The sequence below is a fragment of the Rhamphochromis longiceps genome, linkage group LG7 (genome assembly GCF_057381845.1).
Source record: "Rhamphochromis longiceps isolate RC_006_pf linkage group LG7, R_longiceps_female_GT1.1, whole genome shotgun sequence".
NCBI classification, from domain to species: Eukaryota; Metazoa; Chordata; class Actinopteri; order Cichliformes; family Cichlidae; genus Rhamphochromis; species Rhamphochromis longiceps.
The window spans coordinates 1,737,121-1,751,427 of NC_140563.1; the positions used below are offsets into that span (position 1 = coordinate 1,737,121).

At 44.0% G+C, this 14,307-nt stretch overlaps 1 long non-coding RNA gene across 1 annotated transcript in view; it reads right to left on the reverse strand.

Annotated features, from left to right (window-relative positions):
- Positions 1-346: 346 nt before the first annotated feature.
- LOC146664481 (uncharacterized) overlaps positions 347-14,307 on the reverse strand; it is a 120,948-nt gene continuing 106,987 nt past the window's right edge. Inside the window, exons 3-4 of the long non-coding RNA XR_014912477.1 lie at positions 12,237-12,294; positions 347-2,674 (exon numbers count right to left, since the gene is read on the reverse strand). This is a non-coding gene — a long non-coding RNA (uncharacterized LOC146664481). The remainder of the gene's footprint in view (positions 2,675-12,236; positions 12,295-14,307) is intronic.

Below are 14,307 nucleotides of genomic sequence, written 5' to 3' on the forward strand. Positions count from 1 at the left end.
GTGGCCACTCATGGCTCCAATAGGTCTGTGAAGGTTCTCAGTCATCCAGGTCATCGTAGTCAAAGGAGCTTGCAAAGAAAAGCGTCTGGACTTCTTTAAGTTGCTTGAAGACGTTTCACCTCTCATCCGAGAAGCTTCTTCAGTTCTAAGGTCAAATGGTGGAGAGTCCCAGATATAAACCTAGTGGGAGTAACCCCCCACAGAGGGACAAAGGACCCCCTGATGATCCTCTAATCGCCTGAGCCAAGGTGGGAAACTGGGTGTGGGTCCCAATCAGCCAGAGTTTCGGGTGTGTTCATTGTGAAACCTGGCCCCACCTTATCATGTGATTTCCTGAGGTCAGATGGCCCAGGATGTGAGTGGGCGTTAAGGCGTCTGGGAAGGGATCTCAAAACTGGATTATAGATGGCAGAGAGTTGGTGTCGTAAACCCCGCCTCTGTTCAAAGATGGTCGCTCACAGTGGACATAGATGCTTCTTTCACTCCTCTTTCAAACCATCTGTCCTCTCTGTCCAAAATGTGAACATTGGCATCCTCGAAAGAGTGACCTTTGACCTTTAGATGCAGATGGACTGCTGAGTCTTGTCCTGTGGAGGTGGCTCTTCTGTGTTGTGCCATGCGCTTGTGAAGTGGCTGTTTGGTCTCTCCAATGTAGAGGTCTGGGCATTCCTCGCTGCACTGTACAGCATACACCACATTGTTAAGTCTGTGTTTTGTCTTTGTGATGAACCAGTTTGTGTCTGAGCGTGTTGCTGGGTCTGAAATACACTGGGATGTCATGCTTGGAGAAAACTCTCCTGAGTTTCTCTGATACACCGGCTACATAGGGGATGACAATGTTGTTGTGTCTGTCCTTCTTATCCTCCCTCGCTGGTGTCTGGTCTTCTTTTCTGTGCCTCTTTGCTGACTTTAAGAACGCCCATTTAGGATAGCCGCACGTTTTGAGTGCTTCCTTTACATGTGTGTGTTCCTTCTTTTTCCTTCAGGCTTAGAGGGAACATGTTCTGCCCGGTGGTGTAGGGTCCTGATTACTCCAAGTTTGTGTTCCAAAGGGTGATGGGAGTCAAAGAGGAGGTACTGGTCCGTGTGTGTGGGCTTCCGGTAAACTTCGATGTTGAGGTTGCCGTTCTCTTTAATGTGCACAGCGCAGTCCAGGAAAGGCAAACAGTTGTCCTTTGTGTCTTCCCTGGTGAACTTGATGTTTTTATCCACAGCGTTAATGTGCGCAGTGAAGGATTCCACTTCTTGTGTCTTGATTTTGACCCAGGTGTCGTCCACATATCTGTACCAAGCTTCTCGGATGAGAGGTGAAACGTCTTCAAGCAACTTAAAGAAGTCCAGACGCTTTTCTTTGCAAGCTCCTTTGACCATGGCTCCAATAGTTTGCTGACGACACAGTGGTGTTGGGCGCCATCTTCAACAACGATGAGGCGGCCTACATGGATGAAGTGAAGAATCTGGCATCGTGGTGCCATGATAACCACCTCCAGCTGAACGTCGGCAAGACCAAGGAGCTGGTGGTGGACTTCAGGAGTAAGCACGGAGAGCTTCTATCCTCCGTGTGTTGAATCAGGAGCTACGTATCAGGTCACATTTCACTGCGTGTTGTACTTGTATAACTACGCACGTGACAAATAAAGAATCTTCAATCTTGAATCCTTTTCATCAAAATGAAGAATGGTATCATGACAGGCAAAATTGAGGAATTTATTGGCCAGACACGAGCCTTTTTAGAGCCATTTTTGGAAACTATATCAATAGTGGCAGGTGCAGTATTTCAAAATAAAAGCTTTAAAACAAAATCACTGTGTAGATTGCAACTACAAACAGTACAGGTCATTTAAAGTCTACATTTATTAGAACGACATATGTTAAAACTGACTAAATGTATATTCATAATATGCACATTTTGGACCCTACTATAGCTTGTTTCCTGGGGGAATTTTAATCCAAAGGATGCAGATTTACTTTTGTTACTGAAAAAGATGCAAACACTGACGCACTGGGACACAGCAGGAACGCAGGTCTAATCTCCATCTCTATCACACATGTTCGATACCTATCCATTTCAAGACTATGAACAAGCTTATTCCACAAAAGTGCAGCACACTGCCTCTATGCTGCTGTTATTTCCCACAGTGCCGACTGGCTGCTATAAAGAGATACTTTGGAGCAGGTTTAGCTTTCTCCCACACACTATCCCTCACTTCTTTCACCCTTCAGTCCACTACCCAGACCAGTCATAACTATGCACAGACATCAGGGACCAGTAGTAAACTCTGGCCTCTGTGCACAGATGGAGACGTTCTCAGTCTAAACGCTATAAAGAAAAGGAGAGTGGAGAGGACGAGTAAAGGGATGAGACGGGGGTCAAATCCAACAGAGAAATCAAAACATTTGTAGTTTATTATGGGAATTTTACTTCTTTCCTTCTCTGTGTACCCTCTTTCCAGCCTCCCTCCACCCCTCCATCACCCCTCTCCAGACTGGGCTTTCACTTTGGGGGGCCCTCAGCTTCCCTCCCGGCTGATCAGGGAGCTTTCAAGGTACCCTGATGGATGCTAATGCTGGACTCTTTCAGATCGTTTTACAGCCGGAGCCTTTGATCTGCCAGCAGGCCTCTCTCCATGGGCTGCCTGTCCTGAGAAAATGTAAATCCCCGCCTTACAGACACCTGTGAAAAAAATACAGCAGAAAGGGGTGGGGGAGGGGGGAGGCAGAAAAAGAAGTTACTCTAAAGAAAAGGGGGAAGAAAAGATACAGTATTGTGACATTTGGAAAAAGGGGGCATAGTTTAGATTGCAGCAGAGTAACAAAGAATGAGATGGAAATTGTGAGGAAATAAGAGTGAGCAGCAAAAAGGGGACAGAACTGCAGAGAAAAGAGTAGAGAAACCGAAACATGGCGAGCAACAAAGAAGGGAAAGAGGAATGGGGAACACAAAACAGAGGGACAGAGGGGACATGGATGGATGTAACTGAAAGAAAGGCTACAACAGCAAAAAAGAAGGAAAGTTAATCTAAAGGTCCCAGCGTGCACGACAGGGAGAGAGAAAGCCAGATAAAAACAGCGGACTCAAAGTCCGTAAATGCGGAGACAGATGGACAACATGACTTTGGGAGAAATAAAGAGAAAGACAGAAAGCGAGCTGAGCCCAGACAGACATATGAGGCACGCTGTGCAGTTCAAGGGGCGGATGTGTCTATACAGTTGAAAATTTAGGAAGGAAGAACTGAAAAAGAAAGTATGTTGAAGGGGACTCCGGTCAACAGACACCGGTGACAGCAGTGAAAGAGGCCTCCCTCATCAGCAGCAGCAGCGGCAGGGCTCTGAATAGCAGGGCTGCTGCTAGACAGCTGGGTGCAGCTGATCTTTGGAAAGACTGTGGAAGAGCGCTTGTCTTCCTCCAGCCAGCTGCTGTGTGCAGAGGCCCTCAGTGACAGCACAAGGCTCAGAATTGATTACCAGGGCTGGCAGTTCAATGGGGTGGATGGATGGAGTGCAGAGGGGTCGACTTCTCCGAGGTGGCGTGCACTGTACAGCAGCAGCAGAGCGCAGCTGCTACTTACTGTAACCTTTTCCAAGAAACAAACAAACCAAAAGAAAAATGATTATTATTGTTCTGACGCTGTCTTCTCTAAGCTTCGTCTTCCCTGCGAGACAGGCGTTTCTAGCAAGTGTGTCACAGACGAGTCTTGGTAAACAATAAGGTACAGAGGCGCCGTAAACCACACGGACACGAGCTCGTCTCGTATAGCTTTCTGTGTGAGGCTCTAGCCCTGCGTCTTGTACTGAACACTGACTTATGTGAGACTTTCATTGTCTTATTACATTCAGGGGTCGAGATGGGAATGGGAGGTTAAATATACCCCCGCCGGCGTGGCTATAGTTCTGTAGTTCGTACGGTGACCCGCACACCTCGCTGACTCGAGTCAGTCTTCCTGCTGAGCTATCAAAACAGGAACGATGTCATTCCTCTTGCAGTTCTTGGGCATAAAACCAAACCCGAGGTCCACAGTAGCAGCGGCATCCTTCTGTCTGCGTGTCTGATCAGGGCACATCCGGCCATCCTGACTTCCCTGCGACGCCACCAGGCCTGTGTGTCATAATAAAGGAAGGAAGGAAGGCCCTGCGGTCCACGAGAGGGAGGGCTTTTTGAGAAAAGGAGGGAGGAAGTCTGAAAGGGTGTCTTAGCTGGAGTCGATCCACTCCATTGGAGCCCCTCACTATAGAAGGGTTGTTTGGACAGGGACAAGGCCGAGCACAAGTGTGTGTGTGTGCACCAAGATCATCACAGAGAGGGAAAGTGTTTTGTTGTATTTATTGATGGCTCAATTCAAAACATTCAGCACATAATTCTAGCTGAGCCACAGGCCTGCTGGGGACAGAAGATGGGTGTATATGTGTGTGTGTGACTCAGTCTTTCTGACACTGAGTGAGACCACAACGGAAGTGAACTGAGTCATCATTTTGACATCATTTAAGAGCACACAAAACCTCGAGTGCTGTTCATTTTTGTGCGAGAGAAGCTGCGTGAAAACAGCAGTTCTTCTACGTGTCGCTGGTGCAGCCAAGAGCATCACCTTAGCTGGAGATTTTGCTTAGTAACTCATTTCTGCAGCCACATTTACGAGACGACACAAGCCATTTCTGCAAAAGGAAAATCTAAGTGTCAAAGCGGTGGCAGAAAATTTGCAGTTGCCAGTGAAGTGCTAAAAACTGCCAGCAACAGATCTCGTCTGCTTTTGGCTTTGTTGCTGGCGAGCAGGGGAGAAGTAAGTCCATACTGGAGAACGCTTTGGAAAAGTCTTTTCCTGGTGTGAGCAGCGGGTGGCTGGGATCAATACTGCCATGCACAGAAACACACAACCGAGCACACTGCTTACCAACTGCTACAGGTGTTGTGTCCACTAGGATGGCGTAATCGGTTAGATTCCTGGAAGGAAGGGCGAGTTAAGAGCTAAATGTGGAGCAGTAATCAAGGAATGCCTGGCAGCTGCACTTGAAAAATATATACACTTGGGTTTCACCTAACAGACAAGTGCAGTAATAAAGTCTGTTACTTTATAAAATAAATAATTGAGCGGTCACTTGTTGCACGCTTGTTTCAAGCTACAGGAGAAATATTTGGCGTGTCGAGTTCGTGTGCAGCACATCTGACAGCACTCCTGCTCCATGTTTAAAAAAGCTCCTTCAGCACAGTCTGCCAGTTACAGTTAAACTTCAACCATAAATCAACACATCACTTCCTGTATTGAGTCATTATTGTTTTGTTGATTTATAATTTCAATCCTTTCTTCGGTGCATTCAGCTGATAAGACTCACAGTCGGGGCTTGAAAAGGCACACCCTCGCCTGCTCTTGTCCAGCTACTAAAAATAAGCGGTGAAGCAATGTGAAAACACTGCTCTATTTACATTCTGTTAACTTACAGCCTCTACACTGACTGTAGTGCTGAATCGGGGCTTAATGACTGAGGGGAAATTTCACTGCTTTTTCCTGGACAAAGGACACGGCGAATAACTGCAGATCCTGCAGAGAGAAAGAGGGTGAAGTGAGCTAAGAAGAACATGGCTGGAACGTGCTCTTGAAAGCATGTTTGATGTAAAAGAGGAAGAAACGGGAAAAGAGTAGGGCTGAATAGAAGAGTCCCCACAGGGCCGAGTGTGTAGATACCGTCACATCTCATTCCTTCCTAATAGCCAGAGGGAGGCGGGGACAGAGATAAGAGAGACTGCAGGCAGACTGTGGATACAAATCTCTCTAGCAGATTTATGAATGATTGGGATCAGGCGGGCACGTGGTGTGTGATGTGTACGCCCTGCTCAGACCATGCGAGCCATCACGCATCTCCTCTGATGACACTGCAGAGATAGGCGGCGAGAACACAGCAAAAGTCAAGATCACCGGTTCCATGTTCACAGAGTCCCATAAAACATCTAAAGGAAGGGGCGTGGCCAGCGCAGAAGTACTTTCATTTTACCTACCGATCAGCAGGGGGCGACTCCCCGTGGTTGCACAAATAATCCGAACTGTTTGGAAGTTCATAAGAAAAACTTCTCAAAAGAAAAACTTCTCAAAAAAAATCTGACGAGTTTGTGATTTCAGTTGCTGGTTTCAAGCTTCATTTAAAACTGTCTGAGCACTGTGTGGTTACCCTGTGAGTGTCGGGTCGTTGAACAGTCGACTAACAGTCAGTGTGTGCTATCACCCTGGCTGTGTCCATTATTTAAATACAGTCTATGCTGCTTTAGCAAAATATTGTCAGTCTGATTTATTATGAAAAATATCGATGATAATCTGATTACGTCAAACGAAAAAAAATACACTCCCTTTGAAGTGTTTCTAATATTACTGCCAACTTCATAGCTTATTGTCTTTATGCGGGAAAAACACAATAACCTGCACCGGAGCATAAAATCTGGGGATCTTTAGCAGTGAAAAGCCAAAGAATGTCTTTTAGCCATTATGGAGCTTATCTGCCTGAAGAATAAAGACAGCGGCAGCATTGTGCGAGTTCCACACTGTAAGAATATCTCCAACAATCTTGTTTTAAGCTGGAAACAATTTAGAAAGTCTTGGATGAGTAAAATAATCACATTACACAGTCTTGATTGAGGCATTTAGGGACTGATGGAGAGCAAAATGGTTTGATTCGGGTAACTGGTCACAAAACGTATTTCATGTATTTCATATTAGTGTAATGTGACAGCGGTCGTGTCATCTACAGCAAAGGTCGCCCAAAGCCAAGCACCTGATAATGAAAGAGGACTATTTTGCTACTGCTCACCCACCCCTCACCTCCCAAACCTCTAGTGAGGAAAAAGAAGTAAAAGGAGCTTGTTTGCATCTTATCTGCAGGAAATAGCATTAGCCAAAATTGTACTCTTGGGTTGGGGCTTGAAAGAGATAGCATGGCTGTGGCCATCATTAGCCTTGTCCCCCGACGTGTGGCCTGCCTCTGATCCAGAGCCAGGGCTGGGCGGGAAGGCAGAAGGTGGGCAGGAGAGGGTCGGCAGTCCTGGGTGGGCTCCGCCGCTTTGGCTTCGCTAATGGGCTGGCAAACATCAGCCCGGTATGTCGGTATGCAGGCCACCAATGTCTGTGCTGACGTCAGGGGGTTTACAAAAAACTGGCAGAGAAACAAGTAGCAGGTACCCAGCCCACCTACCCACCGACGCCCACGCCTCACCATCCCACCTCTGACTGAAGAGAACCAGCATTCAAAGCAGCGAGGCGCTTCTGCTCAGTCTGGACGACTCGCTGGGATTTCTGTGTCCATCTTTGCATGTTTTCTTCTTCTCACAGGGGGCAAAACGGTCTTTCTCAGCTCTCACATCCCACAATGCCCTGCACTGCTACCAATGAGAACTAAAACTTTTCCCAGCATTTTCCACAACGGCAGCTATTTTTCCCATGCTCTCCTTTCACAGAACCCATTTGGGGCATTGAGGCTATCAGACTGAGAGCTGAAAAAAAAGTTATCCATTCAATGGGCACAAAACACTTCACAGTATAACCACACTGTTTATAATTACATTCATTGTTCCATTAGTGTAAAAAACTGCTGTTAAACAACTGTCTCCCAGTTGACTGTACAAAGTGAAGCATTACATGATTCACGTCCTTTCAGAAACAAAGAGATGATTGCAAAGCAACATTTATAGCCTCTTTTGTGCCAGCGAGTCAGGGTTACAGGCTTGGCTGTCCTTGAGCCGAACCTACAGCCTGCTCAATAGCAGAGGCATCTCAACCTTTGCTCCCAGTCCTTTACAACATAACTATCCAGCAGCAACACAACCCAAGGCAGCAAGCACCATCGTGACCAGGACAGAGCTGAAGCAGCAGCTATCAGACACACTGCCTACTGATGGGACACTAGTGTCTTCTGTTGTACTGCAAAGACACTGTGATGTACAGTACAAAAACAGGAAGTGGAGGAAATGTATATTTTATAAGGGCTCTCTGATACTATAACAAGAGGTTCTCACAACAATAAGACGAAAGGCTGTGACACCACGACGCAGACCACTGGCCGGCTTATCAGAGGGCTGCTATTAATACCAGTGAGACTTTGTCCCCACGTCCCCTGGGGGAGAAAGATGGAGGAAGTCATCGATTCTTCCCACCATAATCTCTGGGAAGGAGAGACCTTGCCTTTTCCCTTTTGGGTGACAAGGGTTATTATTCTAAAATTTTGAAAGGGCCCACACAAGAGCTATTTCTGTGGCATTGGAGAGGCAGTTTGATCCACAGCAGCACCGACAGTCACCATTAAAGCCTCCACTTCCCAAAAATGTGGCCTGATCTCCGGGGATCATTTTATCTATTGAAAGCGCTGTTGATCTCTCCAAACACAAATTGTGTGTTGATATTATACCAACAGGAAATTGGCAACAAATCATTTGTTTAAACGCCTGAACCTAACTTTGTGTTTACTGGACAAGGTCCTCTAGTGGCAAAGGCAGGATGCCAACATTCACTAAGTTAGCAATGCTCTCTTAAAAGATTTCTTTCTCAAACCTTATGAAGATCTGGACACATATAAAAGCAAAAGTTCTCTTCTTCATTTTGCATCAGATAAAACAAAAGATTCTGCGATATTTCTCAGCGATTACGTTGAGCAAATCTGTGGTATTAATCCTGTTAACTCCTTTGTAGATGTAAGAATAGGTACGATTTTCTTTACTTCCTATCTCTTTGTTCTACTCCTTTCCACAACACTACGCATTAAAGTGAATTTAATCTACTTATCAGACTCTTGTTCACCTGCTATAATATAAATGCGTCTCAAATGTCCAGTAAAACCTTCTTAATAAGCAGATGGGGGAAACTTGATCTCAAAACTAAGTGAAAGTGTGAGATATGAAATTATCATTGTAAGAGCAGCTTTATCAGAGTCAAATCATGGCTACACTTCAGGTTTCAAAGGGCGAGTGACGTCGATGACACACTAAAATGCTTGTTGTAAAGTGTGACAGCTGCCTCACCACCACACAAAGCATCTATAATGTATTTCAAGATGTTTGTCTTTCTTTCTTTGTGGAGATTAGAAATAAGCGATGCACGAGCAAATCCACATCAGGACTGTTGAAATATGTTTTGCACTCAGTTAGTATTGTATGTGTGGATGTTTTTAAACCAGAAAACTGTGCTGCAGTTGTTTTTGTAGTTTGCTCTCGTGTTAGCGTCTATGTTTAACACTATGTAAATTTCATCTGATCGGCGAAGATATGCTCTCGCTTCCTCTTTGCTAATTGTTAGGTCACATTTGTTGAGCTCAGTTTGATGATTATGTTTCTCCCAATACAGAACATCTTTATTGTTTGACTTTTGAAAATCATATAAAGCTCACATTCTCAAAACAGGCCTGTGAATGAGTGTTTCCAGGTCAGTACTTCCAAGACAAAAAGTCACCAGCACATCTAAATCTGAACAAACACACCGAGTCCTGTTCACAGATACAGAATTTCACATAAACAAACAAATAATAAATAAATTAAATAATATCAGCACAATACTATCAGTGCTGGGATAACTTACATTTTTGAGTGAATAAAAAGTAACAACATGCTCCGTAACTCCAAAACCTACACAATGTATCGAATGTGCGACTGTGACGCTGATGCAGCTCGTTTTAGCGCCGCACAGCAAAGATGAAGAATATCTTTATGTGAGCGCTGGAATGTGATAACAGGAGGCTTTCCTCACAAATACAAAAGTCTAAGGCGCTTGGAAAGAAAAGCGTCTGTACTTCTTTAAGTCCAGACGCTTTTCTTTCCAAGCGCCTTAGACTACGATGACCTGGATGACTGAGAACCTTCACAGACACAAATACAAAAGCAATGAGGAAAAAAATCTAAAGTGTTTCAAAATAAATATACAGTTTTTAAAATTTTTTTAAGCATTTCTTATTTTTCATTTGCAATGAGCTTTTTTCCCATTAAATTCAAAATGAGTATAAAATAGATTTATAGATTTATGTATAAACACACCATAAATATTTTTACTTCAATCAATGAAATCTAAATACCTTTTACATATTATATTATTACCTTTTAATGAGAAAGCATCCAAAGAAATATCAGTAGTGTTAAAAGCAGCTGTACATAAGGACACATGTGGGATGGTTATGAATATTCTTTTTTATTTGTGACGTTATGAATGGCAATAAGTACAGTCCATGTGAATCTGTCATGATCCTGGGTCTTTTGACCCAGCGTTTTAAGTTTGAGTTTATTTTGTTCATTAGGTTATCTAAGTTCATTTGGTTATTAGACTCCTTGTGTTTTCTTCCCCTGTATTTAGTTTCCCTCACCCATCGTGTTTCATGCTGCGTGTCTTATGTTATCAAGTTTGTATTATCATGTCTGTCTCATGTTTCCTGTTTTATTTTGAAGGAGTCGTGTGTTCTTTGTTCATTGTATTTAGTTTCACTTCCCTTGTCCTGTCATTAGGCTCATGTCAGTCAGCTGTTCCTCCATGTATTCCCACTTCCCCTAATCACCTCCTGTGTATTTAAGTCCTCTGTTTTCAGTGTGTGATGTCAGGTCGTCTGTTGTCCACGCCATGTTTCCCATGCTTCCAAGTTCCTTGTCTAGGTTTTTCTTATTGTTTGTTTAGATTTCCCAGTTTAGGTTTGTGTTAATTTTGCTTCAGGTTGCCTTGCCCTTTGTTTGTACCTTTTTTTTACCAGCCATATTAAACGGCTCGCTTTTTGTTAACATTCAAGTTTTGTTCCTTGGAGTCTGCATTTTGGGTCCTTTTTTCAATTCATACAGTCTGCCCTCGCCAGACTGTGACAGAATCTCTGTCTGTGGTGGGACTAAGGAAATAAACTTGTGCAGAGCAGTGCGCTGACTCCGCCCCTTTTCTTTCCATATAGTTTCAGGTTTGCTCAGCTGTGAGGAGAGCAGGCAGCTGCACAGCGCTAATCCTAACAGAACACAAGTGTTCTGTTTCTGTTGCTGAGCGGCAAACCATGTGTCAAAAGTGTCGAGTCACCTGTTTATATGTTTTGAACAGTAATGTTCTGTCATCTTGGTTTCTAATTAGTTTGTCTTTAGTCGGTGCAGATGACAGAAGCCACAGCTGAGGTTAGCGAGGGCATCTCCACCTGCTGCTTCCTCAGAGAGATGGTACTCGCAGATACCGATTAGCGCATACTCCTTCAATTTAAAAAGAATAAATAAATAAATGTATAAAATAATATTTGTATTATGTATGTTATTATTTATTTATTCAACCAGAAAGTGAAAAAAGGGCTTAAAAAATGGTGAGATGACACGTTACCATGGCAATATAATTTTACAGTACACCTATGAGTACCTCACTGTTGATACAAGAGCATCTCATGTCTATCTTTTTGCTGAAAATACTTTTTTAAATTAGCAAATTAAAAAGCAAATCAGTCATTGTGTGAAAAATGACAGAGGTAGAGAAAGCACCTAAAGCTAACATTTACAGGAATCCAAGCTTATGTGGTTTCGATGGCAGAGAAAGACACAGTAGTATCATATCATTGTGATACTGAAAATGACAGTAACAGGGTCAATAATAGATTCTCTGCTGACCTTTACCTGACTGAAAGCTGCTTCTCTTTCAGGGAATTACACACTCGCAGAGCGTCTTACGATAGACGCAGCTCAGTTAATACCATCGAAATACACCCGACCAACACATTAGTCAATTAGCTAATCAAAAGCGAAGGCAAAGTGCACGACTGCAGTGAGCGTAATCCCTGCTGCAAAGGCACAAATTAAGTTTCACGTCTATAGTGAGAGAGCGTTATGAATAAAAAGTTCCACTCCTCCCTCATATATCACTTTTTCAGAAACATCTCTGACAGAAGAAAACTACAAGCAAGAGCAGCAGAGAAGCTCCAGCAGGAGACCAGCAAGACTGGTTTCAATCAAAACAAAGCTACAAGCCCAGCATTGCTATGATCTATTGTTCACAGAGACGGTGGCATCTGGGGATAGAAGGGCCGTCCGCCGAGACCATCTACGCAGTGAGAAAAAGACCTTTTCTTTTAAAAGCATCTCCAAAACATCAAGGCGCAAACGTGCCGTCGGGCACACGATGACTGTTCATACACAGCCAATGAGTCATTTAAAACTGAATCAGTCAGGCTTAGTTTTGCCTGAGATCGAGCGAGCTGAAACGTAAAAAAGGGCACAGATGAGTAGTTGCTCACAGAAATCAGCAGCTCATTGAAATAAGGTAGTTTCCTCTTACCTGCAGTCATCTCCCGAGGCTTCCCCCTGATATGCACCTCACTGGTAGGATCCCAGTCCTAGAGGATACGATAAGTATGCTCAATGACATGTCAGAGATCTCACATTTGTACAGTGTGCAGGGATTATGCAGATTCTGAACGGTTTGACCAGATTGGAAATTCCTGTTACTAACAGTCATAAAATACACTGACGCACACTTTCCAGCGTCGCGTTTAACAGAGTTATCGTTACAGTTTAACTGACTGTGATTTCTTATGACAAAATCACAGCGCAGCATAAAACCGATGTAAAGCGAGCACTCAGGGCGGGTTAATAGTCACTCTGCTACTCTTTTTTCCAGGCCTTATCACTCATCGCAATGCCTTGGATGAGAAAAGCGGATTATTCCGCAAAGGAGCCAATTGACTTTATGCTAAGTCTCCTTCCTATCAGGTGTAATCTCCTGCTTTGCCCACAGAGATCATTTCAAATTTCCCACGTGTGGGACTAATAAAGGTTATCTTATCTTATCTTATTTTATCTTGTTATTCGACAAGGTTAATAAATAATATTATGTGCGTGATGCAGCGAAGCCCGAGGGCCTTTCACCACGGCGGGTCAGAGAGCTAGCTTCACTTCCGAAAGGTAATGCCCCACTCCTCCCTCCCTCCCGAGGTCCCGGAGGGCTTCATTTAATAGCCAGACGAGGTTGAATTCACCTGGAGGGGAAACCGCAAGGAGTGGGAGAGGATGATAGAAGCCAGTGAAACGCGAAGTTGTCACAACACATATTTTCTTTTTTCAAACAGAATGAACGCACTGGGAAAACAAAGCAGGTGAAAAGGAGCCAGGTTTCAATTAGATCCCTCAATCTTCCCTTATCCAGTCCTGTCTCTGAAACCCGAGCTCCCAGCCGGGCACATCAGTTACTCACTTCCTGTTAAACAAATGTAAGACAACGACAGCAGGAAACTATTCAGCTGAACCCGACTCGACTGCCTCTTTTCTGTAACTCTGATGGCATCTGATATTATTTATTAACCTTGTCGAATAACAAATCGTGCAGCTCTGAGCAGAAGCTTTGAAAGTCTGTCATCATGTCACCGCGCTTTCTCCTCTGTGTTCTTCCCTATAGGTCCATGCCAGTGTGCGCTGAAAACGCTCTGCACCATGTCCTGAAATGACAGCAGCTGCTGGGACAGGCCACACTGAGAGCAACCGAATGCTTCAGTGTGGAAAGGGGAATCTCCCACTCTGAACAATGCTCATTCACTCGTTAGTTCTATTCAAACAGCCCTCGCAGGGCCTCTTTTCTGAAGGAGGAGATAAAAACAGCTGCACTTTATCAGGGTATTAGAAAGTTACTCTTTTGTCCGCGTACCTATTTGTGCATGTGCGTGTCTCACACAATGCTAACAGTTCATCCAGGTGGTTGACAACAAAGATGCAAGTGGTGCAGGTAAAATCCCAGACCTATTCTGATTCTCTAATCTCTCTATTCTGACACACACTTTGATTTGTGAGTCAGACCAAAGCCTGAGTAAACAGCACATTGCGTAGCCACCCAAGTAAAGACCGAGAGCAACTTTCAGCCCACGTTTGTTCAGGGAGGTTCACCTATCTTTTCAACCTCAGGTTAATTGGAGGAACAAACTCAGTTGATTGGCAGACTTCAGTGTCTTCCCCAATCCCCTTTGTGAAACGGTTCATTCGGGACTCCGTTAGGAATTCAGCCTCTCTATTTGCCGTTCACTAGCATGACTAAACAGATGTTTCTGCACAGAGGTGAGGACGCAGAGAAGCATAAATAAGTGAAAACACACAATTACAGTGCTGATAGAGATGATCCAGCTCATCAAAGATTGAATAAACATTAAGAGAACATAAGAGATTACAGAGGAGAAAGGAAAGATAAGAGAAGGAGAGAAAGGAGGCAGTTTGTAAGAGGTGCATTCAGGTAACAGGACAAAACCACAGATTCCTCTCCTGTTTTTCATGTTGAGACAGAAAGGGAAGCTTTGACTCGGTTGGCTGTTTTATGAATTTGATGAAGCATTATATTGTGCTTTATGTAGAAGAAACCTGCTTTA